Source organism: Jaculus jaculus, chromosome 9 (genome assembly GCF_020740685.1).
Source record: "Jaculus jaculus isolate mJacJac1 chromosome 9, mJacJac1.mat.Y.cur, whole genome shotgun sequence".
NCBI lineage: Eukaryota > Metazoa > Chordata > Mammalia > Rodentia > Dipodidae > Jaculus > Jaculus jaculus.
The window spans coordinates 67,873,980-67,897,194 of NC_059110.1; the positions used below are offsets into that span (position 1 = coordinate 67,873,980).

A 23,215-nucleotide genomic window follows, 5' to 3' on the forward strand; every position below is an offset into this window, starting at 1 on the left:
GCTAGAAAGCATGGCTCAAGAGGAGGTGAGGTACACCCCTAAAGAACTTCAGGAGCTTTCTAACTTGTGCAGGCAGAAACATGGGGATTATGTGTGGGAATGTATTTTAAGGGTGTGGGATGATGGTGGAAGTAATATTGAAAGACCCCCAGAGGGAGACCTTCACTCAAGTCTCGAGATAGCACGCACCCAAAGACACACGGGAGACCAAACTCGCTGCAAAAGCATGAGGCTTTATTCGGGATGACCAGAGCTCTGGGGTTGACATGTATCTCATGCAGGAGACAGAGGAGTCAACCCTGAGCCCTATTGGGTGTTTGTTTTATAGGGCTTTTAGCAAGGAAGAGAAAGGGGGTGTCTCACAAGGGTATTTGCAAAGCTTGTACAGTTATGTCTACATATCTTATTTATGCATAACCAGAGTTTAAGTCCTTGGTCAGGCTGTCTTGGGAACTATTTTATTATTTTGGTTTTTCTCAAAACTGTATTTTTGTTTATCCTCTTCCCGGGACATAAAGTTTAGGTTGACCTGACCATCCCATATCTTGGGCCACCTGCAGCCTATCTTTTAGCCTATTTTTGATTTACTCCTTCCTGAATATATAGTTCAGGCTGTCCCCAGCTGTTTCTTTACTAAGTTTCCTGCATTTCAATATAAGATTATATCAGGCTGAAATTATTGAAATTGGCCCACTGAGCAGAGATTTTAGATTTAACACTGCAGCTCATGCAGTTGAAAGACTTGCCAAGAGTTTATTTGATTGGTTGGCTGTAATATGGATCCAAAGATGACCTACTGTGAATGAGCTCAAGCTGCCTGATATCCCTTGGCTTAATGTTGATGAAGGGGTTAAAAGGCTCAGAAAACTTGGAATTCTGGAATGGATTTGCCATGTAAACTCATCTTTGCCCCCACAATGGGAGCATCCAGAAGATGCGCCTTTCACTAAGACTATAAGAAATAGATTTGCAAGGGGAGCACCAGCATACTTACAATACCCAGTCATTGGTCTTTTATGTAAAGTGAGAGATGCAGTTGTTGTATTAGGTGACTTAAATGCAATGGGTCAAACTGGATCTTGGAGTAACAAGGGCCAGGTGGCCGTGCTGAATTGTCAAAGGCAAGGTGTGTGTGTTTACTGTAATGGACAGTAGAGGCAAAACAATGCTCATAACAGTATGACTTGTGTAGACCTTTGGTTTGACACTGACATCTGGAAACCCCAAACAGCATCATGGCCCTCCAGTTAAGGCAGATGCTTACAGAAGTTATGTGATCAATGTAGTTTTGGCAAATGTGAGACTGACAGTGGATCCAGTGGGCCCCAGAACTCACCCTGTAGTTATTTCCCTAGTCCTAGAAAACATAATTGGAATAAATATACTTAGGAGTTGGCAGAACCCCCACATTGGTTCACTGACTTGTATAGTGAGGACCATTATTGTTGGAAAGGTCAAATGGAAGCCATTGGAACTCCTTCCACCAGGGAAAATAGTGAACCAAAAACAATATCACATCCACAGAGGGACTGCAAAAATTAATGCCACTATGAGAGACTTGAAGGATGCAGAAGTGGTGACTTCCACCATGTCTCTATTTAACTCTCTTTAGCCTGTTTAGAAGACAGATGGATCCTGGAGAATGACAGAGGATTATCAGAAACTTAATCAGGTGGTAACTCCAATTGCAGCTGCTGTACCAGATGTGGTTTCTTTACTTGACCAGATTAACACATCTCCTGGTACCTGGTATGTAGCTGTTGATCTTGTGAATGTTTTCTTCTCCATACCTGTTCATAACAACCACAAGCAGAAATTTGCTTTCAGTTGGCAAGGTCAGCAGTACACATTTACTGTTTTACCTCAAGGTTATATTAACTCTCCAGCCTGTGTCATAGCTTAGTTCGCAGGGATCCTGATCACCTGTCCCTTCCACAAGCTGTCAAATTGGTCCATTATATCGATGACATTATGCTGATGGGATCAAATGAGCAGGAGGTGACAGCTACTCTGTAGTTGCTAGTAGAGCATATGTGCATCAGGGGATGGGAAATAAATCCATCCATAATTCAAGGCCCTTCCACCTCCGTGAAATTTCGAGTTCAGTGGTGTGGGGCATGCAGGGACATTCTTCTAAGGTGAAGGATAAGTAGTTGCATTTGGCCCCTCCTACTACTAAGAAAGAAGCACAACATCTAGTGGGCATATTTGGATTTTGGAGATAGCACTTTCCTCACTTGAGTGTCTTACTCCATCCCATATACCAAGTGACTGGGAAAGCTACTAGTTTTCAGTGAGGCCCAGAACAAGAGAAGGTTCTTCAACAGGTCCAGGCTGCTGGGCAGGCTGCTCTGCCACTTGGGCTGTATGATACAGCAGATCCAATGGTACTTAAGTTTCAATGCTGGACAGGGATTTGGAGTCTTTGGCAGGCCTCCATAGGTGGGTGAATCACAGCAGAGGCCCTTAGGATTCTGGAGCAAGGCCTTGCCATTATCTTCAGACAACTATTCTCCCTTTGAGAGACAGCTCTTGGCCTGCTATTGGGCCTTAGTAGAAACTGAATGCTTGATGATGGGCCATCAAGTTACTATGCAACCTGAGCTGCCCGTTATGCGCTGGGTGTTATCTGACCCACCAGGCCATAAAGTTGGATGCCCACAGAACCAGTCCATCATCAAGTGAAAGTGGGATATATGTGATTAGGTTGGAGCAGGCCCTGTAGGTACAAATAAGTTACATGAGAAAGTTGCCCAAATGCCTATGGTTGCTACTTCTGTTACAATGCCTTCTGCCCCTAAGCATGCACCTATGGCATCATGGGGTGTGCCCTATGATCAACTGACTGAAGAAGAGAAGACTAGGACATGGTTTACAGATGGGTCAGCACGTTATGCAGTCACCTCCCAGAAGTGGAGAGTTGCAGCATTACAGCCCTTTTGTGGGACAACTCTGAAGGACTCTGGTGAAAGGAAGTCTTGACAATGGGCAGAACCATGAGCAGTACACATGGTTGTGCATTTTGCTTGGAAGGAAAAATGGCCAAATGTGTGTTTATACACCACTTCTGCATCCTTCAAGTCTCTCATAGTGATATTAATTTTTGCAGTCCCTCTGTGGATGTGATATTGTTTTTGATTCATGGGCTGTGGCCAATGGTTTGGCTAGATAGTCTGGGATTTGGAAGGAACACAATTGGAAAATTTGTGAGAAGGACATTTCGGAAAAGTGTATGTCAATAGGACTCTCTGAATTGGCAAAGGATATAAAGATACTTGTGTCCCATGTAAATGCTCATCAGAAGGTGACCTCATCAGAGGATGACTTTAATAATCAAGTAGATAAAATGACCTATTCTGTGGATAGTGGCCAACCTCTTTCCTCAGCCACCCCTGTAATTGCCCAATGGGCCCATGAACAAAGTGGCCATGGAGGCAGAGACGCAGGTTATGCATGGGCCCAACAACATGGACTTCCACTAACTAAGGCTGACCTGGCTACAGCTACTGCTCAGTGCCAAGTCTGCCAATAGCAGAGACCAATTATGAGCCCCAGATATAACAGCATTCCTTGGGGTGACCAGCCAGCAACTTGGTGGCAAGTTGACCACATTGTACCTCTTCCATCATGGAAAGGGCAGCATTTTGTCCTTACTGGAATAGACACTTATTCTGGGTTTGCATTTTGCTTTTCCTGTACGTAAGGCTTCAGCAAAAACTACCATCTGTGGTCTTACAGAATGCCTTTATCCACCATCATGGTATTCAACACAACATTGCTTCTGACCAAGGAACTCACTTCACAGCCAAAGAAGTATGGCAGTAGACTCATGATCATGGAATTCACTGGTCTTACCATGTGCCCCACTATCCTGAAGCAGCTGGCTTGATAGAACAGTGGAATCACCTTTTAAAGAAACAGATACAGCACCAACTACTTGGCAGTAGCTTGGAGGGCTGGGGGAGTATCCTCCAACAGGTTGTGTATGATCTGAATCAGCATCCTATATATGGTGCTGTTTCTCCTATAGCCTGGATTCCTGCATCCAAGAATCAAAGGGTGGAAATGGGAATGGTCCCACTTACCATCACCCCAAATGACCCATTAGCCAAACTTTTGCTTCCTGTTCCTGCAACCTTATGCTTTGCTGGCCTAGAGGTCTTGGTTCTAGAGGGAGAAGTGCTGTTGCCAGGAGGCACAAAGAACAGTCTATTGAACTGGAAGCTAAGACTTCCCCCTGGCCCACTTTGGGATCCTGATGCCCTTGAGTAAACAGGCTGAGAAAGGAGTTACAGTGATAGCAGGGTGAATGATCAAGACTACCAGGGGTAACTTGGATTGCTGTTCCCACAATGGAGGTAAGGAACAGTATGTCTGAAGTACAAGAAATCCTTTAGGGCACCTCATGGTGTTACCATGCCCTGTTATCAAAGTCAATAGATGACTGCAACAACCCAATGAAGGAAGTGTGGTAAATGGTCCAGATCCTTCAGGAATGAAGGTATGAGTCACCCCTCCAAGTAAAGCACTAAGACTTGCTGACAGTGGAGGTAATACAGAATGGGTAGTAGAAGAAGGCAGTTATAAATACCAGATAAGGCCACATGATCAGTTACAAAAATGTGGACTGTAATTGCCATGAGTGCTTCTGTCTTACCTTGTTAAGAATGTCTGGAAAAAAAAAAAAAAGAATGCTTGTACATTTCTATACCAATATTAAGATGCTTTTGTTCTTCCAGTATTCCTGTATTAGGTAATTAATACTGATTAAGATCATATTGCTAATTAGACACTGTTGACTTATTATATTAGAGACTGAGCATTCCTCATGGAACCTTGCATTGTATGGGGGGGGTGCGTTTCTGGTTGTACAAGGAATATATCATGTTAGGTAGAGTTATGACCTTGCTACTGTCTTCATTTGGAAATTAAGTATGATGTAAAGAGATATGGATTGGTATCAAGTTGACAAGGGGTAGACTTCTGATGGTTAAGTTTGTGTCAATTTGATCTATTTACGAATCCACAGACATTCCTCATAAGTGGGTCTCTGAGGTTGGTTCCAGGAAGGATTAACTAAAGGAGGAATCCTTCCCCCAGGGTAAGCTCTTCCCCCAGAGTGGGTAGCGCCTCTCTGAGGGGAGGCTTTATCAAAAGAAGCTCTGGGAAGAAAAGTATTCTCCTCCCCTTCTACCTGGCTGCCTGTACTACTTGCTGATTTCCAGTGCAGACTGAAGACCAACGTGGACCGAAGACTAGCATCTGTACAGGACACCTCCAGTCCTTCAGTGCTGGATTGGGACTACGGAGGCAACCAACCTCATGGACTGAGCAGCTATCAGGTTCCTTGACTCTCAGGCCTGTGATCTGCTATTGTTGGACTGTTGTAAGGTAATCCAATAAATTCCCCTTTAATATAATTCATTCTATCAGTTCTGTTCCTCTAGACAGCCCTGACCAATAAACACAACATTCTGACCAGGCACATGGGACCAACAACCATAGACTGAACCCTCTGAAAACATGATCCAAAATAAGCCCTTTCTCTTTTAGGTTGAGTTTTCACATATATTGATTGCAATGATTTGAAAGTAATTAATACATAGGCACTTTTAGGTTTGGGATGTCTGGCCTGTTGCAGTGGTTGCCATCTAAGAAGTCACCTAATGGCTGGGTTCGTTACCTAGCAACTCAGATGATTAAAGGATCTGAAACCAAGGGAAGCTGACTAGGTCCTTGGAAATAAAATTACACACTTAAAAGCCATTGAGGGTTGTTTATTTTAGTCAGCTCTAAGGTAAACTGTAGACAGGTATTAGACTCACATCAAGAAATTATGAAGAATGCAAAAATCAATATTAAGAGTGGATAGAGGGAGGGCTAACCAAAATTTAGGAGATATGGAAAAACCATAAAAAATCCTACTATTTAGTAAACCTAATAAAAACTATATAAATAGAAAACAATAATAGAATGAGTGGAGGAATCCTACACAGATGGGCAATGCTGCTCCATGGCTTATCAAGCAATAGTACCAGTGAGTTGTTGGTCAGTGAAGCCTCTGAGGCCCTAGAAAAATACAAGTTATTGCCATGCCTCTTGCATTCTCACCAGCACTAGAAGACCCTATTGCTGAAGAAAACTTGATAAATCTAGGACAAAAGAAAATTGAACTGGAGCTCAGGCAGTGGCTTCCTGTCTGTTGGCTGGCTTTAATAGTGCCAGGAGATGCTATGTGAGCTTCTAGCAGAGAAAAGTCATCAGCACCAGCCAGCACCTGCATCCTACAATACTCCCAGGCAATATGCGCCTTCAGGTACAATAATGGCATGAAGGTTGCAGGGATACCCAACAGTCCTATGATTAGAGTTGAGGCTTGTTCCACAAGTCCATGTCTGGCACTGACAACTGGTCAAAATGCTCTAGCTGGGGAGAATATAGGCCCCAGGGAAGAACATGTTTTTGCTGTATTTCTAAACAGATGTGTTGTTAAACTGCCTCATAAGTATTTCTCTTTATATCTATAGATCAGTTCTGTTCTCAGTCCCAATCAGAAAAGCTCTTTTTTTAAAATCGTTTAGGCAATATGAGGCAGTCAATGTGGAGAGTAATAGCTTATCAAACACTGAAAATAAATAAATGATGAGTGCTTGTCCCTAAATGACACATAGGCATCATCTCCTCCTGGGCCCAGAGAACATTGTGGAAGATGGGACAGAAAGAATGTAAAAGTTGGAGGATAGGGAGGGACTCTGGTGTCTGGATAGGACATAACCACTGCACTTATAAACTCACACCAGATGTGATTACCTGTACAAGACCTGCTCATGATGGGCCAGTCATCATTGTGTTTTAGACAGGAGAGGAGCTTAGGAGACCACTCCCTCCCTAAGGAGTTGATGATAATTAAAGACAACCAGAAAGGGAGAATCATCCTCTTCTAAGTCATAGCCACTAGTAAAAGATTATAAGAAGGAGTACAAGAAGACTAAGGGGCATAAATGAAGCTAATGTGGGGTACATATGACTAAAATGCTATCTATATGTATGAAAGTGTCAAAAACAAATAGTTTATAAAACAATGGGTTCTCAATGATTGTGATGGGGAGGTAATATGATGGAGAATGGAATTTCAAAGGGGAAAGTGTGGGGGAAGGAGGGAGGGAATTTCCATGGGATTTTTTTTATAATCATGGAAAATGCTAATAAAAATTAAAAGAAAAAAAAGAATGGGTTCTAAAGCATAAATAGTTCTAAAAATAACCTTAAATCAGCAACAGTAAAAAGAAAATTTCTAGAAAAATTGATAAGAAACTAGAGAGTGGCAACCTGTGGTCTCATTTTGGATCTTGGGCAGAAGGTATCTGCATCTATCACAGTCATCTTCCTCTAAAGATCTTGAGTGAGCCAGACATGGTAGCACCTGGATTTAACTGCAGCACTTAGAGGCCAGAGGTAAGAGGATCACCATAAATTTGAGGCCAGCTTAGGACTACATAGTGAATTCCAGGTCAGCCTGGGCTACAAAAGACTATACCTCCAAAACAAAACAAAAATAAAAAAATAAATAAAAGATCTTGACATATTCTCCTGTAAGTTTAAAAACCTGAAAGAAATGGATGAATTCCTTAACTTATATGGCCTCCAAAAATTAAATCAAGATGAGATAAATCAATTAAACAGACTGATAACAAGCACAGGATCAAAACTGTTATAAATTTAAAAAAAAAAAAAGACTCCCAACATGGTAGGAGAGGCCACTAAGCAAGAAAGGGGCTATAAGAGAGGGACAAAAAGGGAGGACTTAAGGGGATGGTATTATATATATGTAAGCAGAATAACAGATTACTGGGGGTGGAAATGCCTAAGTGAGGTCAGGGGAAGAGATTGAGTAAAGGAAGGGTGGGAGAGGGTTAATCAAAATCTAAGAGAGTATGAATAAGTCATATAGAAACCTACATTTTTGGACATTGGCACATCCAGAAGCCATAGATTGTTGTTAGAAAATATTCAGTTCCACTGAGCTAATAACCTCCTCCATGTAGACCAGCTGACAGAAAGCTGGAAGAAGCTATTCTACATGTAGTTCAATGGGAGAAAGAGATACCACCAGTGAAGATACTCAACAGTGGATACTGCAAGCCTTGTAATTGGCCATCCAGGCCACATGAGACAACGGGTGCAATAGTGGCAGGTCTGTCATGGTGGAAACCAACTGCCCTCCAATTGGACTGGAGGCCCACTCAATGGGGGAGGGGGGAAACACATCCCCGATACTGAAAACTTAAAACAAGGGTAGTCATGAGCCCTAGGGGTGTAACATCTGCTGATGTCTGGAAAAATGTATATACTATGCTTATCAAACTGCCCAGTAAGCACTTCTCTTAATATTTATACCATTATATTAATGCTACTCTCACTTTGGGTAGAGAATCTTCCCTTTTCAGATGGCAGTGATCTTGGGATGACTCAGAAGGTAACAGTGCTGGAAAGAAGTGACTGGAGTACTGAGTAACATCTTGATAACACCTTCCAAAGCTCAGGGTCTAATGCAGAAGAGGTGGGGGAAAGAATGTAAGAGCCAAAGGAAGGGTAGGACTCCTTACAATGTGCTCCCTCCAGACATAAAATGGCCTGGATATCCATGACCTCATAGTACCTGACACTACCTACACAAGACCATCATAAGAGGAGGAAAAGATCATAACACCAAAACAAAAGAGAGACTGGTTGAGACGGGGACGGGATATGATGAAGAATGGACTTTCAAAGGGGAAAATTGGGGGGGGGGTATTACCATGGGATATTTTCTTATAATCATGGAAAATGTTAATAAAAATTAAGAAAATATTCAGTTCCAGGCATAGGATACTTTCCAGTGAATTATTGGCCTGGGAAGTCCCTGATGCTCCCAAAACATTACAGGCCATTACTGAGGCTAAAGACTCCACATGCTTGGGCTGCAACATCACTAAGAAATCCTGCCGGAGCTGAGCTGAAAACCTTGTCCATATAGACCAGATGATAGAAAACTGGAAAAAGCTATGCTGCATGCAGTTCAATGGGAGAGAGAAAAGTCATTAGTGGAGATAAACAACAGTGGACACTACATGCCTTAAGTTGGTCCAGCCAAGCCAAATGAGTCAATGGGTGCAATAGTGGCATGCCCATTATGGGAGAAACCAACTATTCTCTTATTGGACTACAGTCCCACTCCATGGGAGGGAATACATGCCTGATACTGAAAACCTATGACAGGGGAAGTGATGAGTCTTAGAGGTGTAATACCTGCTGGTATCTGGATAAATGCATATATTATGCTCACCAAACTGACCAATAAGTACATCTCTTAATGTTCATAATGATATATTAATGCTACTCTCACTTTTGGTTAGAGAAGCTTCTCTTTTAAGATGGCAGTGACCTTGGGGGTGACTCATAATACACCATAGTGCTGAGAAGAAGTGACAGAGGAGTGCTCAGCACTGAAAAATCTCTATCACACCCACCCTGCAAGACGTAAGGTCTATTGCGGAAGAAGGGACAGAAAGAATTTAAGAGCCAAAGGAAGAATAGGGCTCTTTACAATACACTCTTCAGACACAAAATGGCCTGGATACCCATGACCTCACAGTGCCTGACACTATTTACACAAGACCATCATAATAGGAGAAAAAAAATGATAACATCAAAATAAAAGAGAGACTGATTGAGAGGGGGAAGTATATAATGGAGAGTGGAGTTGCAAAGGGGGAAATGGGGTGGGAGGGAATTACCATGGTTTATTGTCTATAATTATGAAAGTTGTTAATTAAAAAATAGGAGAAAGCTGGGCATGGTTGCACACACCTTTAATACCAGCACTTGAGAGGCAGAGGTAGGAGGATTGCTGTAAGTTAAAGGCCACCCTGAGACTACATAGTGAATTCCAGGTCAGCCTGAGCTAGAGCGAAACCCTACCTTGAAAAACCAACAAGAAAAACAAAAAAGGAGGAAAAGATGAGGACATCAAAATAAAAGATACTGATCGAGAGAGGGAGAGGATATGAGGGAGAGTGAGGTTGTGAAGGGGAAAGTGAGGGGAGGAGGGAATTATCATGGTTTATTGTCCATAATTATGAATGTTGTCAATAACAAAAAACAAATTCGAAAAGACTATCTTGCTCCTATTCTCTTACCAATACAATCTTATATGAGACAAAGTAGAATTTAAAATAAAAAGCATTAAGAAAAAAAAGCATTAGGAGCCTTGGGCTACTTATTGATAAAATGTTTCTTTCAATAACAAAAGAAATAACACCCATGAGCTTCACTTATCTAATGATATAGCTTTGATAATATCTGAAATGAAAATTGACATATTCAGAATGTTTTGAAACTTTATATATAGGAGAAATAATGAGAGAAATCCCAAAACAGATTATATTTTCTTTACATATATTCTAATTTTTTTTTATTTTATTATTTTTTTTGGTTTTTCGAGGTAGGGTCTCATTCTAGTCCAGGCTGACCTGGAACTCACTATATAGTCTCAGGGTGGCCTTGAACTCAGGGCAATCCACCTACCTCTGTCTCCTAAGTGCTGGGATTAAAAGTGTGCGCCACCATGCCCAGCATCTTTACATATGCAGCCACTAAGAATATCTCAAACAATTTTTAAACATTTATGGCTTGAGGTATGGATTAGTGGTTAAGGCATTTGCTTGCAAAGCCAAAGGACCCTGGCTTGATTCCCCAGGACCGTGTTAGCCAGATGCACAAGGGGGCACACATGTCTGGAGTTCATTTGCAGTGGCTGGAGGCCCTGGTGCACCCATTCTCTCTCTCCCTCTTTCTCTGTCAAAAAAATTAATAAATAAATAAAAATAAAATATTTTTTAAAACTGACATTTAAATGAATTTGCAAGGTGGTAGCAATTCTGGGAAATATAGATTAAATGTTGAGGTTACCATTTGACGAAACACCATAAAAATTACCTGTAACTTCTGGTTAAAATAGCAAAATACAAGCCTCTCCAGTGAAACATGGGGGTGGGGGTGAGGTGGGGGTAGAGGGTGGGAAGATGCTAGAAAACACACTACACACTTTTCTTTAGAAAAAAGCAGTGTACTAGTGTATTAGTCAGGGTTCTCTAGAGGAACAGAATTGCTAGAATGAATTATTTTAAAAAGGGAATTTATTGGATTAGTTTATTGCAGGCCCGGGAATCATGGAACCTGGTAGCTGCTCAGTCCATGTGGCCAGATGCCTCAGCAGTCCCAACCCGGCACTGCAGATGGTGTCGGAAGGCCTGGAGGCTTCCTAAGGAGCTGCTGGGTTTTGAAACATGCGGGTCTTCAGTTGATACTGGTCTTCAGTCCATGCTGGAAGGCAGCTCCAGCAGCCAAGTGGATGGGAGGAAGGAAGGAAGGAAGGAAGGAAGGAGGGAGGGAGGGAGGGAGGGAGGGGAGGGAGGGAGGGAGGGGAGGGAGGAAGGAAGGAAGGGCCCTTTCTACCCAGAGCTTCCCTATATCAAGTCCCCCTCTGAGCAGGGCTGCCCACTCTGGGGAAGAGCTCACTCTGGGGAAAGGACTTCCTCCTTTAGTTGATCCTTCCTGGAAGCAACTTCTAAGACCCACCCAAAAGGGATTTCTGTGGATTACTAAACAGATCAAGTTGACAACATCTTAACTATCACAACTAGGTAATACAAAAGAAATGAGACCAGGTGAGACCCCTGCAGAGAATCAGGAGAGAGATAGCTACCAGAAATCAAGCAATCAACAAGTATTGGGCTTTTGGAAAGTGCTTCTTTGCCCTGCCTTTCCTTAGAAGCAAGAGCACTGGGAACTAATGGGAAAGTTTTTTTCCCTACTCACACTGACTGCAAAATCAAAGAACCTGAAAGAGAAGACAAGTAGGGACCAGCTGAGCAGCTGCAAACAGCTCCACATAACATTTCACAACTTCTCTCTCGCACCAGCGCAAGGAACACTACTGGAGATCACAGGATGTCAGTGGATCTCACAACCCCTCCCACACACAGCATCTACACCAGATGATGTGAACCTCCGACTGGTTCACCCAGCTGAGACAAGCCCATAGTGCACCAAAGAGAGAACCAACTCAACATAGATGAGTCAGAAGTCACACCAAAGGTGACTGGGCTGGTTTACACTGGGACAGCACATGCCCTAAAGCTGGGTATGTGGTTTGTACTGGGAGTGCTTGTTGCAACTTCCATCACAAGGGCAAGTTACTAAATTAAAAACAACAACAACAAACAAACAAACAAAAACTCCCAGGGGGAAAATATTTTAAACCTAGCCCACTATGGCAAAAATTCGGATTTGTTAGATCTGATGTACATTTAGTTTTCTTATCCATTTTTAAATATTTGTGTTAAGATCAACATTTGTCACATTTGATATTTCTTAATTTTTAACCCCCTCCCCCAGCTTTTTTTAGGCAGGGTCTCACTCTAGTGAAGGCTGACCTAGAACTTACTGCAACCCTGCAACGTAGGCTACCTTTGAGTTCACAGGGATCCTCCTGCCTCAGCCTCCTGTATTAAAGATGTAAAACATGATACCAAGTTTAGGGCCTTTTTTAAAATCTCTACTCAGGCCTATATATTACATGATTTTGTTTGTATTTGTATATTGCTCAGTTAGATTTTAGGTGTGCTATGTATTTTTCTACACTCAGCCTATGATTAGAATCTCTCTACTATTCTTCCTACACAAAACTTGTATACTTCCCCACTCTTCAACCTCTTTTCCACATTCTCTCCTCGTGTCCCCTCCTCTTTATTCTCCATAACTACAACCATCCATAGCCTCAACAAACTCTCAAATCTGTGGAAACTAACAATATCCCAACTTCTCTCTCTTAGGTACTTGTGCCACCTCAGTCTTTTTCAAGATTAGAACTAGTCCTCACACTAGTTCACCTCACACCCCTCACACTTCAAGGTTAGAACTAGTCCTCACACTAGTTCACCTCACACCCCTCACACTTTTAAGTAATCAAACCCCAGCACATGTCCTACTCACCAGGAACTAATGAAGTCAAAATGAACATTGTGTTAACTTGCAACTAGGTTATCTTCATAGCAGGCATATCCACCAGGTTGAGTTACGTGAGTAACTCTGGGAGTAATACAGAAGCCACATCTGGAACCTTTAGCTCCTACTCTGAAGATACTACTTCTGACCTACATATGTAAGAATGAAGCTAATAAACAGAAAACTCATGCAGGAAATAATTTAAAATACAAAAATATCAATGCAATAATAAAAGAAATACATAAATCAAAACAATACAACTTCTCCAAAAATTACAAGTCCTGCCAGGCATGGTGGCTTACACCATTAATCTCAGCACTTGGGAAGCTGAGGTTAGAGAAACACTGTGAATTTGAGGCCAGCCTGGGCTACAGAGTAAGTTCCAGGTCAACCTGGGCTAGAGTAAAGCCCTGCCTCAAAGAAACAATTATAGAATTGGGCATGGTGGTGCATACCTTTAATCCCAGACAGAGATAGGAGGATCACTGTGAGTTTGAGTACAGCCTGGAACTACAGAGTGAGTTCCAGGCCAGCCTGTCAGCCTGGTCCAGAGGGACCAGTGAGACTGAATTAGCTGAAATGTAAGGAAGAGAATTCAAGCAAATAAATCACAAAGAAATCACAGGTTCAAATATTTCAATGAAGAAAACAAAATCCAGGCAAAAATCCCAAGAGAATGTAAGGAACTCAACTTAATGAATAAGGAGGTCAATACAAGATATGAATAAGGAAATCAAAATATTGAAGAAATGCCAACCTGAAATGGAAAACACAGTAAGTCAAAAACTCCATAGAGAGCTGGAGAGATGGCTTAGCAGCTAAAGCACTTGCCTATGAAGCTTAAGGACCCAGATTCAGTTCCCCAGAACCCACGTAAGCCAGATGCACAAGGTGGTATATGTGTCTGGAGTTCATTTGCAGTGACTAAAGGCCCTGATATGCCCATTCTTTCTTTCTCTCCTTATCTTTCTCTCTCTTTCTCATTCTCTTGCATAAGTAAATAAATAAATAAATGCAATTTTTTTAACCCCATAGAAAATCTCACCTGTAGAATGAATCACGGAGAAGACAAAAAATCTAAACTAGAAGACAAGGTGGCAAATCTAGAACATTCCAACCACGGGAAAGTTAAATTAATAAGAAGGTATGCATGGGAGTTTCAAGACATTAAGGACACTATGAAGAGATAAAACTTAAGAATTGTGAGTACAAAAAAAGTGTTAAGCTGGGCATGGTGGCACACGCCTTTAATCTCAGCACTCAGGAGGCAGAAATAGGATTGCTTGAGTTCAAGGCCACCCTGAGGCTACAGAGTGAATTTCAGGTCAGCCTGGGGTAGAGTGAGACCCTACCTCAAAAAACAAACAAACAAACAAATGATGAATGGGTCAATAAAGAAATCATGAAGAATATCAAAAATTTAATAGAGTCAAATGATAATAAGAACACAACATATCAAAACTTTTAGGACACAATAAACGCAGTCCTAAGAGGGAAAATTATAGCTTTAAGTGCCTATATTAAGAAATTAGAATATGATGGAGAATGGAATTTCAAAGGGGAAAGGGGGGGGGAGGAATTACCATGGGATTTTTTTTTTATAATCATGGAAAATGCTAATAAAAATTTTAAAAAAAAAAGAAATTAGAAAGGTCACAAGTAAAGAACTTAATGCTTCACCTCAAAGCCTTTGAAAAAGAAGAACAAGACAAACCAAAAATCAGTACATGGGAAGAAATAAAGATTAGGGCATAAATTAACGAAATAGAAACAAACAAAAAAAAAATCCAAAGAATCAATGAAACAAAGAGTTGGTTCCTTGATAAACAAGATTGGTAAACCCTTAGCAAATCTAACCAGAAGAAATGGAGAAGAGACACAAATTAACAAAATTCATGATGAAAAAGTCACCATTACAACAGATACCAGACAAATTCAAAAAATCATAGGGACTTACTATAAGAACATATACTGCACTAAGTTTGAAAATCTGAAGGAAATGGATGATTTCCTGGATTTATATGACCTACCTAAATTAAAACACAGTGAGATTAATCACTTAAATAGACCTATAACAAGTATGGTGATACAAGCAGTTATCAAAAATCTCCCACTCAAAAAAAGTCTAGGTCCAGATGGATTCACTGGTGGATTTTAGCAGACCTTCAGAGAAGAACTAACACCATTGCTTCTTAAGCTTTTCCACAAAACAGAAAAATAAGGAATTCTACCAAATTCCTTCTACAAAGCTAATATCACCCTGATACCAAAACCAGGCAAAAATAGAGCAGAAAAAGAAAATTAGAGACCAATCTCCCTCATCAGCATAAGTGCTAAAATTCTCAATAAAATATTGCTAAACAGGATGCAAGAATTATCAGAAAGATCATTCACCCCAACCAAATAGGCTTTATCCCAGAGATGCAGGGATGGTTCAACACACGCAAATTGATAAATTATATAAATGGACTGAAGGACAAAAATCACATGATCATCTCACTAGATTGAGAGAAAACATTTGACAAAATCCAACATTCCTTCATGATAACATTCCTACAGAGACTGAGAATTGAAGGAACATATCTCAACATAATAAAGGCTATTTATGACAAGCCTATAGCCAACATATTACCAAATAGGGAAAAACTGGAAGCTTTTCCACTAAAATCAAGAACAAGACAAGGGTGTCCACTATCCCCACTTTTTATTTAATATAGTACTGGAAGTCTTAGCCATAGCAATAAGGCAAGAGACATGCATAAAAGGGAAACAAATTGGAAAGGAAGAGATCAAGTTATCATTATTTGTAGATGACATGATTCTATACATAAAGACTCTACCAGCAAACTGTTAAGAGCCAATAAAGACCTATAGCCATGTAGCAGGATACAAAATAAAGACACAGAAATCAGTAGCCTTCCTATATGCTTACAACAAACATACAGAGAATGAAATCAGAGAATTACTTCCATTCAAAATTATATCAAATAAAATAAAATAAAATAAAAGTGCCTTGGAATAAACCTAACCAAGCAAGTGAAGGAGCTCTACAATGAAAACTTTAAAACACTCAAGTGAGAAATTGCAAAAGACACTAGGAAATGGAAAGACATCCCTTGTTCTTGGATTGGAAGAATTAATATTTTTAAAATGGCGATCTTACCAAAAGCTATCTACACATTTAATGCAATCCCCATCAAAATTCCAATGGCATTCTTCATGGAAATAGAAAAAAACAATCCAAAAATTCTTTTGGAAGCACAAAAAAGTCTTGAATATCTAAAATAATACTGAGCAACAAAAATAAGTCTGGTGGTATCACCATACCTGATTTTAACCTATACTACAGAGCCGTAGTAACAAAAACAGAATGGTACTGGCATAAAAGCAGACGTGTAGATCAATGGAACAGAATAGAGGACCCATATGCGAGTCCAGGTAGCTATAGCCACCTGATATTCGATAAAAATGCCCAAAATACTCATTGGAGAAAAGACAGCCTCTTCAGCAAATGGTGCTGGGAAAACTGGATATGTATCTGTAGAAGGATGAAAATTTGTCTCTCTCTCCATACACAAGAATTATGTCCAAATGCATTAAAGACCTTAACATCAGACTGAAAGTCTAAAATTGCTAGAGGAAAAAGTAGGGGAAACCTTTCAACATATTGGTCTTGGCCAAGACTTTCTGAATATAACCCCAATGGCTCAGGCAATAAAACCACAGATTAACCACTGGGACCTCATGAAATTACAAAAATTTTGTACATCCAAGGATACTGTGAATAAAGCAGAGGCAACCTACAGAATAGGAAAAATGTCTTTGCCAGCTATATATCTGATAGAGGATTAATATCTAGGATACACAAAGAACTCAAAAAATTAAATAACAAGAAATCAAACAACCCAATTAAAAAATGGGCTATACCAGAATGCATGACCCATATACCTCAACAAGGAGGGGGCAGAGGGAGAGGGTAGGACATGGATGAGCCTAACAATGGTACCAAATTGACTGCATTTGCTGAGTACAAAACTAATTAATAATAATAATAAGTAAAAAATTAAAAATATTAGTAATATAGCCAAGCACCTTGATAGTTACTAAATGTTCACTGTAATGAAGACAATAAAATAAATTATAAATTCTCACAAGAAAATGGGCTATAGAACTAAATACAGAGTTCTCAAAAGAAGAAATACAGATGGCATATCAGCATCTAAAAAAATGTTCTACATCACTAGTCATCAGGGAAATGCAGATTAAAACTACATTGAGATTCCACCTCACTCCTGTCAGATTGGCTACCATCATGAAAACAAATGACCATAAATTCTGGTGAGGGTACAGAAAAAGAGGAACCCTTTTACCCTGTTGGTAGGTATGCAATCTGGTCCAGCCATTGTGGAAATCAGTGTGGAGATTCCTAAGAGAGCTAAAAATAGAGCTACCATATGAACCAGATATACCACTCCTAGGCATATATCCTAAGGACTCATCTCATTACCTTAGAGGTACTTGCTGAACCATGTTTAATGCTAATCAATTCATAATAGCTGGGAAATGGAACCAGCCTAGATGTCCCTCAATGGATGAGTGGATAATGAAGATGTGGCACATTTATACAATGGAGTTCTACTCAGCACTAAAGAAAAATGAAGTTAGGAAATTTTCAGGAAAATGGATGGATCTGAAAGGATTATACCAAGTGAAGTAACCCAGGCCCAGAAAGCCACATGCCACATGTTCTCTCTCATATATGGATCCTAGCTACAGATGATTGGACTTCTGTGTGAGTAGGAAGAAAATTCATTAGCAAAGGTCAGTAAGCTAGAAAAGAGATATAAAGGGAAGAGAAAGGAAGGGAAGGTACTTACTAGGATGATATTGTATATATGTAAGTAGAAGAATATATTAATGGGGGTGAAAAGGCCCAAGTGAGCTCAGGGGAAGAGATTGAGTAAAGGAAAGGTGGAGGGAGGGCTAATCAAAATCTAAGAGGATATAAATAAATCATATGGAAACCTACGTTTTTACAATGGAACAATCAGGAGCCGTAGATTGTTCCTAGAAAATTTTCAGTGCCAGGGATAGGATACCTTCCAGTGAGTTGTTGGCCAGGGAGGTCCTGATGCTCCCAAAAAATTACAGGCTATTACCAAGGCCCTTGGTTTCCCACCAGGAATAGATGGTAAGACCCTATTGCTGAAGACTCCGCATACTTGGGCTGCAAGGCCACTGAGAAATCCTGCTGGAACTGAGCTGATAACCTCCTCCATGTAGAACAGCTAGAAGAAGCCATTCTGCATGCAGTTCAGTGGAAGAGAGAGAAATCACCAGTGAAGATACTTAACAGTGGACAATGCAAGCCTTATATTCGGCCAGCCAGGCCAAATGAGCCAACAGGTGCAATAGTGGCATATCTGTCATGGTGAAAACCAACTGCCCTTTTACTGGACTGGAGGTCTGCTCCATGGGAAGGAATACATCCCTGATACTGAAAATCTAAAACAGGGGTAGTCATGAGCCCTAAGGATGTAACGTCTGCTGCTGTGTGGATAAATGTATATACTATGCTCATCAAACTGCCCAGTAAGCACTTCTCTTAATGTTCATACCCTATGTTAATGCTTCTCTTTTGGTAGAGAACCTTCTCTTTTCAGATGGCAGTGACCTTGGGATGACTCCAAAGGCATCATGGTTCTGGGAAGAAGTGACAGAGGACTGCTCAGCACTACAATATCTCTATCACACCTTCCATGGCTCAGGGTCCATTGCAGAAAAGGTGGCAGAAAGTATGTAAGAGCCAATGGAAGGGTAGGACACCTTACAACGTGCACCTCCAGACACAAAATGGCCTAGATCCATAACCTCACAGTGCCTGACACTACCTACACAAGACCATCATAATAGAAGGAAAAGATCATGATATAAAAATAAAAGAGAGACTGATTGAGAGGAGGAGGGGATATGATGGAGAATGGAGTTTCAAAGGGGAAAGTGGGGGGAGGAAGGGCATTACCATGGGATACTGTTTACAGTCATGGAAGTTGTTAAAAAATAAGTAACTTTAAAAGAAAGATTATTCACCCTGACCAAGTTGGCTTTATCCCAGGGATGCAGGGATGGTTCAACATATGCCAATCAATAAATGTAGTACATCATATAAATGGTCTGGAGGACAAAAATCACATGATCATCTCAATAGATGCAAAAAAGGCATTTGACAAATTCCAACATCCTTTCATGGTAAAAGGATTATGAGCCCTAGAGGAGTAATGCCTGCTATTGTCTGGCTAAATGTATACATATGCCCACCAAACTGTCCTCTAAACACTTTTAATGTGTATACCCATATATTAATGTTACTCTCATTTTTAGTTAGAGAAGCTTCTCTTTTCAGATGGTGGTGACCACTGGAGTTACTCAAAAGTCACCATAGTGCTGAAAAGAAGTGAAAGTGGAGTGTTCAGCACTAAGACAACTCTTTCACACCCACCAAGCTCAAAAGAGGTGTCAGAAAGGATGTAAGAGCCAAAGGAAGGCTAAGACTGCTTACAATGTAATCTTCCACACACAAAATGGCCTGGATATTAATGAGCTGGCAGTGCCTGACACTACCTACACAAGATGACATCAAAATAGAGAGACTAGAACTGCACTACTGGCTCTTACAAAACCATGCTAACAGAAAAAATCTGCTCCTTGCACTGACATGTGATCCTTAGAAAATGAATGTCCATCGTGGCAAAATGTCCACCCTAGTGTAGTGCACAGAGAATGACCTGCTGAGGCGAAGAAGGGAGGAAGAGATGGAAGCAAAACTAGGTTCTCACTTTCCCTAGGGGACCAACATGTCTTCCTCCCCAGTTCAGCAGCAGCAAAAGTTAGGGAGAGGGAAATCATCTTAGGAACTCCTGGGCCTTAGGGACAGACTACAGAGCACCAGAGCATGGAGTCTTTTTCTTCCCCTCCCCTAGTTAACTCACAACTCTCAGTCCTCTGGTCTTAACGTTTAGGTGAAAGCACTGTTTAAACCAGCCATGGACATCTAGAAGGACCACTGGAGAAAGATGGGTGGGGCTGAAAGGAAGTTCATCAGGTCACAAGCATCCATTTCAGCAAACCCCTGCAGAGTCTGCCACTGGGAAGCCATGACCCTGAAAGACAGAATAGAGGTTAAGAATGATTCCAGGAAGAAAAACTCCAGATTCACATCGTTGGTTAGAAGCATGGCACACAGTCTGCTTGATCCATGACTGTTTCCTCTTCTTTTAGCACAGTGGCTTGAGGCTCGGGTTTTAGTTCAAAATAGTCCTAGGTTTAAATGGATGCTCAACTCCCACCCCCTAGCTCTTTGGCCTCCAAATGGTAGAATTACCATTCTAATCTCTTTCCATTATAAAACAGAAGTAACCCTGTTTATTAGAGTATTTATTAGGCCAGCCTGGGACTACAGAGTCAGTTCCAAGACACCCTGGGCTACAGTAAAACCCACCCTCAAAAAAAAAAAGAAAAACACTTAACATGCAAATGGGAATAAATGAGGTGGTAATATATGTAAGCCCAAGGAATTGACAGATAATTCATGATCAATACATGCTCTTTCTCTTTCCTTAGTCTCCTTTCCCATCTTATTTTCTCCATTATCTTTTCCCTGCTAATTGTTCCTCCATTCGCTTTCCTCTTCTCTGACCCTTTTGTATAGTTTGATGTTCCCTGTAAACATCATATTCATACTTACAAGAAGAACTTGAGGGATAGAGACAATGGTTCAGTGGCTAAAGGTGCTTGTTTGCAAAGCCTGATAGCCTGAGTTCAATTCCCCAGTACCCAAATAAAGTCATATGCACAAAATGGCCCATACATATGGAGTTTATTTGCAATGGAAAGAGGCCCTAGTATGCCTATCCCCCCACACACACACACCTGCAAATAAATACATTAAAAAAAAATTAAGAAATAAAAACTTGAAGCTACTGGGTTATGGGAAGTCTGCAGATCCTGTGGTTACTTATAAACAGATGAAGAAATTATTTATGTGTATTCAACCACATTTTCTGAGAAAGTAAGTCTGAAACAGAAATCATGTTTAAATTTGATATTGGCGGGCTGAAGAGATGGCTTAGCAGCTAAGGCACTTGTCTGCAAAGCTTAAGGACCCAGGTTCAACTCCCCTGGTCCCATGTAAGCGAGACACACAAGGTGACACATGTGGACAAAGTGACACATGTGTCTGGAGTTCAATTACAGTGCCTAGAGGCCCTAGTACACCAATTGTCTCTCTCTCTCTCTCTCTCTCTCTCTCTGTCTCTCTTTCTCTCTCATTAAAAAAAAAAAAAAATGAGATTGGGGAGCCAAGCATGCTTGTAATCCCAATCAAGGTTGAGACAGTACCCCTGGTTCAAGGCCAACTTAGACTACAGCCCAAGATCCAGTATCAAAACAAGCAACCTGGGTATGCTGGCTCATGCCTTTAATTCCTTCAGTCTCTAGGCTGTGGTACAAGTTTTAGCTAGAGTGATACCCTATCCCTGGGGCTATAGATGTCCTGGTCAGCCTGGGCTACAGTGAGACCCTGCCTTAAAAATCAAAATGAGGAGGGCTGGAGAAATAGCTTAGTGGTTAAAGCACTTGCTTACAAAGCCAAAGGAACCCCACATTAGATACCCCAGGGCCCACATAAGCCAGATGAACAAGGTGTCGCATAAGTCTGGAGTTTCTTTGCAGTGGCTAAAGGCCCTGGCATACCCAGTGTCTCTCTCTCCCTCTTTCTCTCTCTCTCAAATAAATAAAAATTTTGAAACCTAAAAAACAATTGGGGTGCTGGAGAAGTGGCTTAGTGGCTAAGGCACGTGCCTGCAAAGCTAAAGGAACTAGGTTCAATTCCCCAGGAACCATGTAAGCCAGATGTCAGATGAACAAGGGGGTACACACACCTAGAATTCTTTGCGTGGCTGGAGGCCCTGGTGCTCCCATTCTCTCTCTCTCTATCCCTCTCTTTCTCTCTCCCTCTCTCTCTACCTACCTACCTATTTCTCTCATTCTCTCTTTCTCAAATAAATAAAATAAAATTGAAAAAATATTTGGAGTTAGAGATATGGTTTAACAGTTAAAACACTTGCCTGCAAAGCCAAATGACCCAGGTTCCATTCCCTAGGACCCACATAAGCCAGGTGCACAAAGGGGCACATACATCTGGAATTCATTTTCAGCAGCTGGAGGTCCTGGCACAGCCACCATTTTCCCTCCCTCTCCCTCTCTCTCTCAAATAAATAAATACAAATAAATAAATATAAATTAAATATTTTTTAAAAAATCAAAATGAGGGCTGGGGAGATGACTCAGCAGTTAAAGGAGCTTGCTTTCAAAGCCCACAGGTCTGGGTTTGATTCCTCAGTACCCATGTAAACCTGGACACTTATAGTGGCACATGCATCTGGAGATCTTTTGCAGGAACAAAAGGCCCTGGCACACACAGTCTTTCTCATAAACAAATAATGAAAGTCAAAATAAATAAATTAAAATGTAAAATACCAAGCAACAGCAACTTTTATGAGTTTGGTTTTATAAATTGTCTTGTCTTCCCTTTCTTGTTATTGTTTGGTTGTTGTTTCAGGCGGTCTTGTATTTTTAATTTATTATGTATTGAGGCTAGGTTTGAACTGCTGATCCTCCTACCTCTACCTCCCAAATTAAGAGCCCTTTCACAATTTATTTTGTGATTATCATTAAGGTATTTACTTGGATTTACTAATTAAAATATTCAAGTTTCCCAGATCAATTTTTTGTTTCAACCAATGAAGATTTCAGCTCTTTATGTAAACACCTCACCAAGAAGAGCTGAGTTGGAAGGAATTAAGTTGCTTCTCTAAAGAAAGGCAGACAGTGCTGTGATGGTGCAGGGTAACCTGTGGCAGGACTTGTTTTCCCCAGAATTACCTGAGGATTGTGGCACTTTGCCCAGGCCTTTCTCTGAACCAAACAGCAAAGCCTCATCTACTGTAGCCGCTGAGTCCTCAGAGACCAGCTCGGATTTCAGCACCTTCAGCCTCAGCCTCCTCCGGGGCCGCCCGCCGCCCTTCTCGCAGTGCGGGCGGATAAGGCCACCCGTTCTCGGCCTCACGGTGCCGTCTGGGCGCTTGCAGGTGCGGAAGGTGCACCGCAA

The 23,215-nt window shown here is 41.1% G+C and overlaps 1 long non-coding RNA gene across 1 annotated transcript; it reads right to left on the bottom strand.

Annotated features, from left to right (window-relative positions):
* Positions 1-519: 519 nt before the first annotated feature.
* On the bottom strand, positions 520-23,180 carry LOC123463593. The gene is made up of 3 exons (XR_006639005.1): positions 22,990-23,180; positions 20,037-20,207; positions 520-2,719 (listed from the first exon to the last, which is right to left on the bottom strand). It is a non-coding gene; the product is annotated as an uncharacterized LOC123463593 (long non-coding RNA).
* Between the last annotated feature and the right edge of the window lie 35 nt (positions 23,181-23,215).